The sequence below is a fragment of the Felis catus genome, chromosome D3 (genome assembly GCF_018350175.1).
Source record: "Felis catus isolate Fca126 chromosome D3, F.catus_Fca126_mat1.0, whole genome shotgun sequence".
Lineage (NCBI taxonomy): Eukaryota > Metazoa > Chordata > Mammalia > Carnivora > Felidae > Felis > Felis catus.
In genome coordinates, this window is record NC_058379.1 from 52,133,191 (window position 1) to 52,145,498 (window position 12,308).

At 32.7% G+C, this 12,308-nt stretch overlaps 1 long non-coding RNA gene across 1 annotated transcript in view; it reads left to right on the plus strand.

Annotated features, from left to right (window-relative positions):
• The window catches only part of LOC109493388, a 441,201-nt gene that overhangs the window by 363,400 nt on the left and 65,493 nt on the right, over positions 1–12,308 (plus strand). Inside the window, exon 4 of the long non-coding RNA XR_006588213.1 lies at positions 5,386–5,522. This is a non-coding gene — a long non-coding RNA (uncharacterized LOC109493388). The remainder of the gene's footprint in view (positions 1–5,385; positions 5,523–12,308) is intronic.

Consider the following 12,308-nt stretch of genomic DNA (forward strand, 5'->3'; position numbering starts at 1 on the left):
AAAGCAATAGTTTAAGCAGTGAACTTCTATCTTATAATGTATATCTTTATATAACACAGCTGTAAGGTAAAACAAGTATATCGTAAGCATGCCTACCTAACAAAATCTTTTATGTTATGTTAGTGTAACATGGGCATTCTAGTAATTTCCTATAGGGAATATTTTCATAGAGAATGTAAAGATTAATTTTATGCTACTTGCTGTAATGATTTAAAAATATGAACTAGTGGTTTGAAGTTTGTTTTATTAGGGTTTTTAATAGTTTATAAATGTTCATTTGTGATTCTAAAAACTATGATAATATATTATTTGTAATTTTCATATATATGCTATTTTTAAAGATTTTTTTCCCAATTTACCCAACAGATTGCTTCAATGGTTTCCTCTGTGTTTTTGTGTTTTTTTTTTGTTTTTTGGTTTTCTGTTTTTTGTACTGTTGAATGGATTTCTGTTTACTGGTTGCATTCTTGACTGATTTTTTTTTTGCATTTTCCCTTTGACAGGACTAAAGGGAATCTATTCTTTAGTGCATTCATAGAAGAAGGAACACCAAAGCATATACAAACTAAGATTATTAGGAGAAAAGAACACAGTGGATTATCCTTTTTTTTTAAATTAGATGTTCTGGTAGCTAGTCATTTATATTATTGCCAGATTTAATATACATAAAATATAGTTACAATAAAAATGGAAGACTAATAAAAAGAGAGCCTCTTTGAATTACAGAGACAGATTTTTCAGAAAGAGTTCTTGAAAACAACAGACTTTTCCAAACACATCTAAAAATTAGTTTAAAATTTAAGTGAATTAGGGGCACCTTGATGGTTCAGTTAATTAAGTGTCAACTCTTGATTTCTGTTCAGGTGATAATCTCACAATTCATGAGATTGAGCCCCACATCAGATTCCATGCTGACAGCACAGAGCCTGCTTGGGATTCTTTCTCTTCTTCTCTCTCTGCCCTTCCCCCCAAAAAACCAAAGAAATAAATTTAAAAAATTAAGTGAATTACGCTACTTAGTATGTAAAATATTTCTCTAAAGCTACTTTCAAAGGAAAAACATGTTGTGATATTATGGATGCAATTTCTTTAAATAGTAAGGAGAGCTACTATATTTATAAATTATTTCCATCCAGACAATTGTTTGAACAACTTTTACTAGCACTTAACAATGTGTTGCTACCTTAATGGCACAGAGCAATGGATTGCAATTTTGTGAGTTTGTATTGATAAATATGTCATTTACCAGTGGTTAGCAACTAATTTTCAGACCTTCCTAATGCAAAGCATATCCCATTAAGTTTAAAAATTCATTAACATTTCCATGTGCCAGATGGCACAATGTAAAAAATGTTTGAAGTACCCACCAATTAAAACTCTTAAACATATAATAACCTAGCTGGCAATTTGTTATATATATTGCATGTTAGAACACCACAAAATGCTGGCTACATAATATCCATCTGTGAATATATTGAATTTCTAAAAACATAAGTAAATAGATCAGGCCTGGGATAAACTCATTTCTGATTTCTAAAGACTACAGATACTTCCATTTAATTCTCTAAAGTTACAAGGCGCACAACTGCATTTCTAACTGATTGGAAAAGCTCAGAAATATGTAGACACCAAGAATTTAAAAATTTATCTTCAGAGACCAACTGGATGATTTGCCTAGGAATAGAAAAGCATTAAAAAAAAAGCAGTGCTCTTATAAATATCCTATTAGACGAAGTATGGTTTTGAATAAGGAAAGCAATCACAAAAATGCTAAATTTCAAATTTAATATAGTTTTTTATGGGCTAGATTTTAAATCTGAACAGTAATTCATTTGAGTCTACACTGATTATATTCACCAAAACAAATATACTATCTCTGTACCCATGGCAATCCACAGATTACCTCAATTATCTAGTTAAGAAATGTTGCTTATCTAAGACATATTTGAATGATTTGGGAATATGCTTTTCACTCTATGCATTACTCAGTCCCCTTTTTATCATTAACTAAAGTAGTTTGCCTTTTAGCCCTATATTACTAGGTGAAAATGTCTGCCTAAATTCAGAATATGTTTGATAGCCTTAAATCCTCTGCTTCACTTAAATGAAGTGTTGAATAGATATTAAAAACTTCCTATATTTTAGGCAGAGCCAATCTATTTTGAAGATGAAAGTTTCTTCATCTCTAACAGGAAACAATTTATGAAAATAATAAAACAATTTAACTGTCTACTTACGCTTAAGATCTACTAGACAATGTGCACTCATTTTTAAATTTTACTTCTATAACATACCTCTGCACTAGATTTTATTATGCCAGTTTTACAGATAAAGAAACTGAAACTCAGGAAGGTTATATAACTTGCTTAAGGCCACAGAGTTAGTAACTTGAAAAAGTAAAATTTAAAGCCCGATCTAATTCCCAAAAGGTGCTTTTTGTAAAAATGGTCTCTAGAGTCAGATTATCTGATCTGGAAGCCCAGATGACAACTATGAGCAGCATATCTTTGGGCAAGATACTGGGCAGAAATCTCTAGAACCATGATTCTGTTTAAACCTATACTTTATCAGTATGTGGCAAATAGCATAAACTTACATTAAAAGACAACTCTATTGTTTTTTTTATAAGAGATAGACACTAAGAATTTTAGTTTGGTTGGAAAATAGAGCATTCACATAAAAGGGGCTTTAAATATGTCAAATCATAAATATATGCTGATGTATGTGTATACACACACATACAAAAGCTCTAGAGAGATAGAAATACTGTTTTCACGGGCACCTGGGTGGCTCAGTTGGTTAAGCATCCAACTTCACCTCAGGTCATGATCTCACACTCCATGAGCTCGAGCCTCACGTCAGGCTCTGTGCTGACAGCTCAAAGCCTGGAGCCTGCTTTGGATTCTGTGTCTTCCTCCCTCTCTGCCCCTCCCCTGCTCATGCTCTCTCTCTGTCTCAAAAATAAATAAAAACATTAAAAAAATTAAAAACAGAAATACTATTTTCAAATGACTGCAAAAGAATTAATTGAAAGTCTATGGAAGCACTTGAATTAATAGCATGAATTAAAATTTAGTGAATTAGAAAATTAAATTCCTGGATTATTTTCCTAGATCATAATTGTCTTAAAACATAAGCCATTTGTAAAATTAAAAACAAATCCAGTATACTAAGAAATAGTGCAATTTGAGTATTGCTTACTTCACTGATTATAATACTAACATAGTATTATATATTAGTACATTAATGTACTAATTATTAGTGTAAGTATAATAATGTTAGTGTATTAATACTAATATAGCATTATAGATAGTATTAAACTAAGAAAAAACTTATGTCCTGATGTAGTATGTAAATAATTATTTCATTCCTTGACTTAGCTACAGACTGTATTTGGAAAAATTCCAATAGTGTGTTATAAGCCCTATCCTTTCAAATATGCCATTCATGTATGATAGAAAAGTAATCTCAAACTAAACTATTAGGAAAATTTAGAAAAATGGATAAGAAAATATTATTTTGTAACTCAAACTCTAAATATTGGTCACATTTACAAAAATCATTTTGGTAACATGTATGAGATTTATATGAAACTACAATAAAATCTCAATTTGAAGCATTATTAAATCATTGACAGTTTGATAGTTCCATTGATTACTGATATGATGTCATGATTAATTTTAAGACAGAAAAAAAAATCAGTTGTAACCAAAAAATTCAGATGGTTTTGATTCAATGGAAAATTTGTATCTAATTTAACCCCATCAATACCAGTTCATAAACTTGATCAATATATTATACATAATTATTTAGTGAAATATTGCCTAGCTAGCTAATCTGCCTTTTCCAGAGTTCCTGGAAATAACTAAAGCCATACTTAATTAAAAAAATAAAGAATAAAACAGGAGCACCTGGGTGGCTCAGTCAGTTAAGCATTTGACTCTTGATTTAGGCTCAGGTCATGATCTCTTGGTGGTGGGATCAAGCAGGGCTTGATAATATCCCAATGATTTATTTATTTTATGATGGGAAGTTTGCACCCTTTGTCCCTTTTCTCTCATTTGCCCACTCCTCAATCCCCCTCCTCTCTGGCACTCATGAATCTGTTTTTTGTATCTATAAGTTTGTATTTATTTTTTGATTGTTTATTTGTTTGTTTTACAGATTCTACACATAAGTGAAATTATATCATATTTGTCTTTTTCTGTCTGACTTATTTCATTTAGCATAATATCCTCAAGTTCCGTCCATGTGGTTGCAAATGGCAAGATTTAATTCTTTTATTATGGCTGAGTAGTTTTCGTGTGTGTGTGTGTGTGTGTGTGTGTGTGTGTGTATCACATCTTCTTTCTCCTATCAGATGTTTATCCATTCATTCAATAATGGACATTTTGGTTGTTTCCATGTCTTGGCTTTTGTGAGTAATGCTGCAAAGAACATAGGGGTGCATATATCTTTTCAAATTAGTGTTATTTTCTTTAGAAAAATACCCAGAAGTGGAATTGCTGGACCATATGGTAATTCAATTTTTATTTTTTTGAGGAACCACCATATTGTTTTCCATTAGTGACTGTACAGATTTACATTCACATCAAGAGTGAGGAGGGTTCTCTTTTCTCCACATTCTCTCCAACACTTGTTATTTCTTATCTTTCGATAATAGCCATTCTGACACGTGTGAGGAGGTATCTCACTGTAGTTTAAATTTGCATTTCCCTGATGATTATTGATGTTGTTGCACCTATTCACGATCTGTAGGTTGTACTGAAATTTTTTAACAATAACAACAAAACCTCACAGATATTTCTGGAAATCACACTTTTTGTAATAAGTGTAACTAACTTTACAGAGGCAAAACTTCACATGCTCATGTTCTTTATGCTTAATACTCTGAAGAATGACAGATAGTTTAAGATCTTTTTAAATCCAATAATAAATTCTGAAAAATAAAGGTGAGGAAAAATTTATTTCTGATAAATTATAAAAAATTAAAATACGTAGGAAATCTTAAATACCTGGAAATATGTTCACATAATAACTAATCAGGTAAAATAATCTGTAGCACAATTTTGATCTAAAACTTTTAAGAATCTTTAGCAATTTTATTTATCAATGTGAGTGTTTAGGGGAAGAATGTATTTTTCAAACTGTCCTCACCAGTACTTTTTACTCTATATCCTCTTCTTGAAACTTGACGTCCCCGTCAAGAGGAAGAGTGTATTACCCTCCTTTTATATACAGGTGGCCCAGTGGTGGTAATATTCTTGCAAAGATTGAAACTAGAGCCTCAATTGTCCTCTTCAGCTGGTCTGCCATGTTCTAGTTACAGCTATCTTTCTTCTCTTTTCCATCACCTCATTTTCTTATTTTCCTTGTTCTATAAAGGATGCTGATGACCCAGAAGAAGGTGTACTGATCTTAACTGGCTTCCCCCTACAGTAGTGCATATTGCCTTAGAATTCTAGATGTTGAACATGTACTGAACTGTATTAGTCATCATCTCCACTTTGGTTTTGCATCAGGTAAGTTCATGCTCAATCTTGCAACACTTGTACAGTGTAATATTGTGTGGAGTTTACCTTCTAAGCAAATATAGTGCCCCATATTAATATGGGGAGTCTAAAGTTATTATCATTTTTCTTTTCAATTAAATTGTCCCTAGTGTAATGGAGATAGTTTTGTGATTTAGTGTAGAGTTCAATACAGCAATGTAGGTTGAGACATCTAAACAACATTTCATAAATACAGATGCTAAGGTCATAAATATAGACCTAGTAAATCATATCCAAGGGTGGGGCATGAGTCAGCTTAAATAGTAGTTTCAAATGGTATTGTTGATTCTTGTTCTGGTTAAAAATTATCTTTTGGTGTAATCAATGTATTTGGGAACTTGGAAAAACCATAAACCATGTCTCTTATGAATATCATGGGTCTAATGTAGAAGGAAGTAGTATAGAAGAACATTTCATCATTTATATGTATATGCATATGTATATATATATATATGTATGTATATAACTTTAAAAGAAACAGAGTTTTTAAAAATAATCTATTGAATTGAAATCCACATAATATAAAATTAAAGTGAACAATTCAGTGTCATTTAGTACATTTGCATTATTACGAAATGACCATCTTGTTTACTCTTAATAGCCTTTTCATTCACTTGATGAAACTGATTCTGAGTTATTCTAAGGCCTGTTTCTACTGTGTATATGTTTGTTCAGGGTCTTGAGGATTGTTCTCCTATTTAAAAAATTATAGAGAAAGGGCAGGCAGAGGAACAGTAATTCCACCCTTGAACTGACTCCTAGATGAAAGAGTTTAAAAGGTTAATTCTTAAACCCTTGTCCTTTTGACAAATTTTTGTCTTGCATTACCATTTCAAAACGTTATAAAGGGAAATGCCTGCTTCAACCCAAGGTGTAGTAACAGAGGCCAGATTTGCCCTGTCAGTCAAAACAAACAAAAAACAAAACACATGAAGCAAAGGTTTCAAGACAATTCTTCAGGGAATGAAGGACACTGATCCCTAAGAAATGAGACACATTGAGATGAGCCCTACGATTGTGCCAGCTTCTTGCCTTGAGGGAATTCCTGGAAAGGAGAACAGGGAGGCAAAATCCAGATAAAGCACAATGGATCACCTACGGAGATGGATCTAAGAGTCCAGAAAGCAAAGCAACTGGAGTTCACAAAGCAAAATATAAGAAAGGAAACTGCTACATAGAGAACTCCAGAGATTTTCAAAAGCTTTACCATAAACATTCAGCTGAGGGCAGTTCAGTGCACAAGTGTGAGATAACTACTCAAGGCCAAGGAAAAGAACAACTCAAAAGTATTAGAAGTAACAGTGGCTGGCCCTGATACAGGTTCAGTAAGAGTGCCTGTTCCCAACAGATGGATGGAAATCTTATGATGTGCTTTGGGAAGAGCAACAGAACAGAGAGAAGCTAACAGAGAGAGAGAGGTATCCTCAGATCATGTATTCTCAGTAGAGGCAATATCACCTCCAACAGGCTAAAAATCAATTTCTGATTTAAATTAATCAGAGTCAAGAAAATCTGAGATATCCCAATGTTTTATATACCTCTAATGAGTCACAGTATATAAATGGAAATACTGTATATTTGCGGCATTGACTTTCATGAAAGGAAAGAAATTAGGGAAAAAATCCAAAAACACTTCCTAGAGGATAATAAAAAATATTTAAGAAATATTGCCCTTAGGCTGACCTCTGCTCTGTTCTAACAAATATTAAAAGAAAGACTAGAAAGATTTAAACTATTGTAGGTAACTTAACTGCATGCTACAATAAAGCTTAAGAATATTTATAGGAATGCAAAAAATACCTACCACACAACAAGAAAAAAGATGACCAGAAATGCGAAGTAGTAAGAAAATTAAAAGTTTCTGCTTTTTTAAAGGCATTATTAAGAGAAAGAAAAGACAAGTAACTGGCAAAAAATATTTGCAAATCATATATCAGATAAAGAAGTTATCATCAGGATATATTTTTTGAAAAAATCAAAAACACCGATTTTAAGAAAACTAATACCCCAGTAAAATATGAGCAAATTATTTGAATAGACATCTAACTAGAAAGATGATAGATAGATAGATAGATAGATAGATGATAGAAGAATGGCAAATAAGCTAAGAATGTGAAAAAAATGCTAATATCATTTGTTTTAGAGGATTGCAAATTAATAAAATGATGGAATACCAATGTATACTTTTTAGAATCGCTAAAAATTAGCAGACTAACTATACCAAGTTTAGGGAATTCAGTGGAAGATCAGGAGCTCTGATATAGTGCTGATAGGAATGCAAAATGATAAAACCAATTTGGAAATAAATTTGAGAGTTTACATACATTAAACACAAACTTATAATATGATGATGCCTTTCCACTCTTAAAGCATTTCCTCAATAGAAGTGAAAGCATATGTCTATAAAAAGACTTGCACATAAGGTTACAAGGCATCTGTATATATAAGTGTGTCTTGTATTGAATGAGTTTGGGTTTGCATTCTGTATTGACATTGTCAGGATGCTCTAAATATCCTGCATTCAGATCATTTTTTGAAAAATTACATAAATTCAACAATTAAAGCTCATTTTTTTACCACAGTAACTTAAGTTTAAATACTTCAATGTCAAAACTACTTCAATTTATTTTTAGTTTGTAACTTTACTAACTTTTAATAGTTCAACTCTGTTTATGACCAGTTAGTTATGAGTTAGGAATTAGAGTGACAGATGCATTCATGTGGCCATGAGATAGTCAAAATAATTTTTTTCCAATTCTTGCATTACTTCCTATCATTTCAATTTCTGTTTTTACAAGTTTGAATGCCAAAGGGCCAAAACACAAGTATAAATTTCACGTTGAATATTCTGAACAGTAGACAGAGAAAAGGAGAAAAAAATGTGAAGCTCTTTGTGCATTGGCAATTTTTCACTCAATCTCAGAAGTCATGGGAAGTCAGATATAAATCAGCATATACTGGGTATATCACAGGTATACATAAGAGATGTATGATTTCCTTAACTAGTTCCAAAATTATTTTAACTAACAATTCTTTTTAAGAGAAATTCAGATGAAGAAGATAAAATCATCACAGCAAAAGATGTGATGACCTTCCAAACTGCATACTACCATTGGTCTTCTAGCTCAAATGATTGTGTAAATATATGTCTACTAAAAGCATTTCATTACTCCAAAAGGGCAAGCAAATTTTCAAGTGCCTGGACAAAAAAAACTGCAATAATGAACAGTCATTATTCCATACATTTATGGCATAACCAGGGTATAAATAATCATAATGCAGAAAGGAAATTATGGTTTTGTAATATTTTTGTCATAAAAAGGTTAACTTATAAGTCTATTGCAAGTAAAATTTCTTTCAGATAATATTTCAGAAGCAATAGCAAATTTTTGCAGAAACATTAAAATTTGAGTTAATGAGAAAAATCATACTGTTTGTAGTAGTGACAATATAAATACAAGTTTTGTAGATGTTTGTATGATGGTACAATATTTATTCAAAGTTGAAAGAAGGTATGGATGATTCTCTTGAAGCTGTTAAGGTGTCCTACCCATATTCTGCATAATGCTTCTCAAACAGCGTCTGATGTCTTTTCTTTGGCATTGAAGTAATCGTCATGAAATATTACGCTGGTTTAATTTACATTGTTTGAACTGAGTAATTAAATGATATTTGTGATTTTCTTGATATCCTGTATTTTAAAAATTTTTGTGCATTCAAAATTCCATTGACTCTCTTAAATACATGAAATTGAAAGAAAAGCAAACTGTGTTATTGAAATACTCCATTGCTTAAAAGAAATTGTTGAATGCGTTAAAGAAAGAATTGGCCAAAAAAAATTCTCCTTTTAAGTGTTAAGGCTGTCTTTAGAAGGGACAACATTACTAATAAAGAGGAAAATGAATTCCAACTTTAAGTGAATAAATATTATGGCATTTGCCATGACTATTTCTGAATAGATTTCATCCCTTGAAAAATTTAATCATTTTACCTGGATGTTGCTAAATACTTTTCCAGCATGGAAATAAATGAAATCATCACATGTGCTATTGGAGAGAAGGGAATAAATTTATAGCAATGTTCTTCTTTTTTTGTCAGTAGACAATATTTTTAAAAGTCTTGACCAAGAGATGCAATGGAATCCTGAGGACAGAAACACAAGCTATGTCTTGAACAATTATATTAAATGGAACAAAGACAATGTGATTTATAAACATCAAATTTGAAGATGAATTCTCAAAGTTGTTAACTTTATGTCAGATGATGTAGCATGCCAGCTCACAATACTAATGTGTAATGAATTTTCCCATTATAAATGTTCAATGGACAAAAAAAAAAAATTAAGTTGGGTATAACCACTTACAGTGTAAATGGAACATAGACCATAACTGCAAGGGCTCTTTTAGTTTATTTACTTAATTTGAGAGAGAGAGCAGGGGAGGGGAACAGAGGGGAGGGAGAGAGGGAGAGAGAGAATCCCAAGCAGGCAGTGCAGAGTCTGACACAGGGCTCTATCTCATGAACCATGAGATCGTGACCTGAGGCAAAATAAAGAGTCAGGCACTTAAACAACTGAACCACCTAGGCCCCCCTAACTGCAAGGTTTTATATGCAAATTATGAAGAAAAAAGTTTAAGAGGAGTGAAATCTGCAGAGAAAATTAAAGAAATTTGTAGTTTAGATAATTGTAACTTTTTTAAAATAAACAAGAAATAAGTTTTACTGTAGGTGCAATATTCTTCTTCTATGCCAGTGCACATATGCATAGGCAATCAGAAATAATTCAAAAGTAACAGCGTGCCTTGTATTTTTATTTGCTAAATATGGTAACTCCATTTATACATGAATGTTCATAATAGCTTTATTTTCAGTAGTAAAACCTGTGAACAACCCAAGTGTCCATTGTACTCTAGCTACCATAACAAAATACCACAGACTGGATGGTTTAAAGAACAGGAATTGATTTCTCACAGTTCTAGCGGCTGGGAAGTCCAAGACCAAGGTGCCCGCCAATTTGTTCCTTTTGAGAGCTCTCTTCTTTCTTGCAGGTGGCTGCCTTCTTGTTACATCTTCACACGGCCTTTTTTTCTGTGCTCACTGAAGAGAGAAAAAGCTCTCTGGTCTCTCTTCTTATAAAGCCACTAATCCTATTGGATCTGAGCCCCACTCTTATGACCTCATTTAACCTTAATCACTTCCTTAGAGGCCCTGTCTCCAAATACAGGCACACTGGGGATTAGGGCTTCAGCATATGAATTTGAGAGGGACTCAAACCTTCAGTCCACAACATCCCATCAACAGATAAGTCAATAAACAAGCTGTGGCCTATCTACACAACACAATGTTATTTGGAAACAAAAAGGAGTTATTGATATATGCTATCACAGGAATGACTCTGAAAATAATTGTGCTGGTAGAAAAAAGTCAGACCAAAAAATACATACCACATTATGATAACAAAACTGTTTTTAAAAAATCACTGTCAATCCCTGAGAACCACTGTTAACGTTGCTGCCTGGGGTGTGGTCTCAAAGTGAGCCAGACTGATCTTTTACCAAGTTCCAGAGGCACAGTTCTGCATAAGCACTACTCAGTAGTTCTCTTGTGGCTTTCTTAGTCAAAAACAGCACATCCCCTAGGCAAAACACCTGTTGCCTTTATGGGTTTTTCACTATAAAGTTAAATCATGGGATTCTTTCTAACTGACACAATTTCACCAGAGACAATTGGGATTTGAATAGTTACTTTGGAAACTTTTGAATATAAAGAAGATTGTTTATTTGAGAGATCACTTACAACAAAAAGAGGAAAATCAGCCTATGTCATTGTCTGCATTCTTTACTCAGTATGAGGAAGCTTCCAAATACAAGTTGAACTCAAACATTGGCTCACTGATTAATTCTTTATTTAACACCAATGAAGTCTGTTAATACTTAAAATTGCTTCATTTGTCAATCTCCCCAAATGGTGTACCCTTCCTTGATCTTTCTTCTCTTTAATTTTTTCTCCCCTTTCCCTTTCTGAGCCAGTTACTACCTCAGTGTTCCCCAAGAATATAGCCCCCCCCCCAGGGAAAAGGTATTGGTTTCAGTAAACTTAGATCCCTATGCCATTGTTAAAGACTTCCTAAACACCAGGACTTAAGGGAAATTATTATTTAAGAGTTCAACTTGTTCTAGGTTCAGACCCTCTAAACTTTATTGATATATACCAATTAGAATATCTTTGGATAGGGGCGCCTGGGTGTCTCAGTCAGTTAAGCAACCGAATCTCGATTTCAGCTCATGTCAGGATCTCATGGTTCATGAGATTGAGCCCTTTGTTGTGTTGGGGCTCTGTGCTGACAGCATGGAGCCTGCATGGGATTGTCTCTCCCCTCTCTCTGCACCTACCCTATTCACCCTCTCTCTGTCTCTCTGTTTCATAAATAAATAAATAAATAATTTACAAAAAGAAGAAGAAGAAGAAGAATATCTTTGAGTACACTAAAGTTTTACAGCAATTAGATTGAGAAAAGTTAATTGTCACAGCCTTGTATATATTTATGGCCTTGGTGCTGGTGATGATCTCATGGGTGTATAGTTATGCCCAAATTCATCAAGTTGTATATATTAAATATGGATAGCTTTTTTCATGTCCTTCATACCTCAAAAAAGTGGTTTAAAAAATAAGTAAGAGCTAATGCATTTTTAAGGAACAATAAAAAAATTAAAGTTAAAAAATGAAACATTTATTTTAATTAAAACATTCACATAT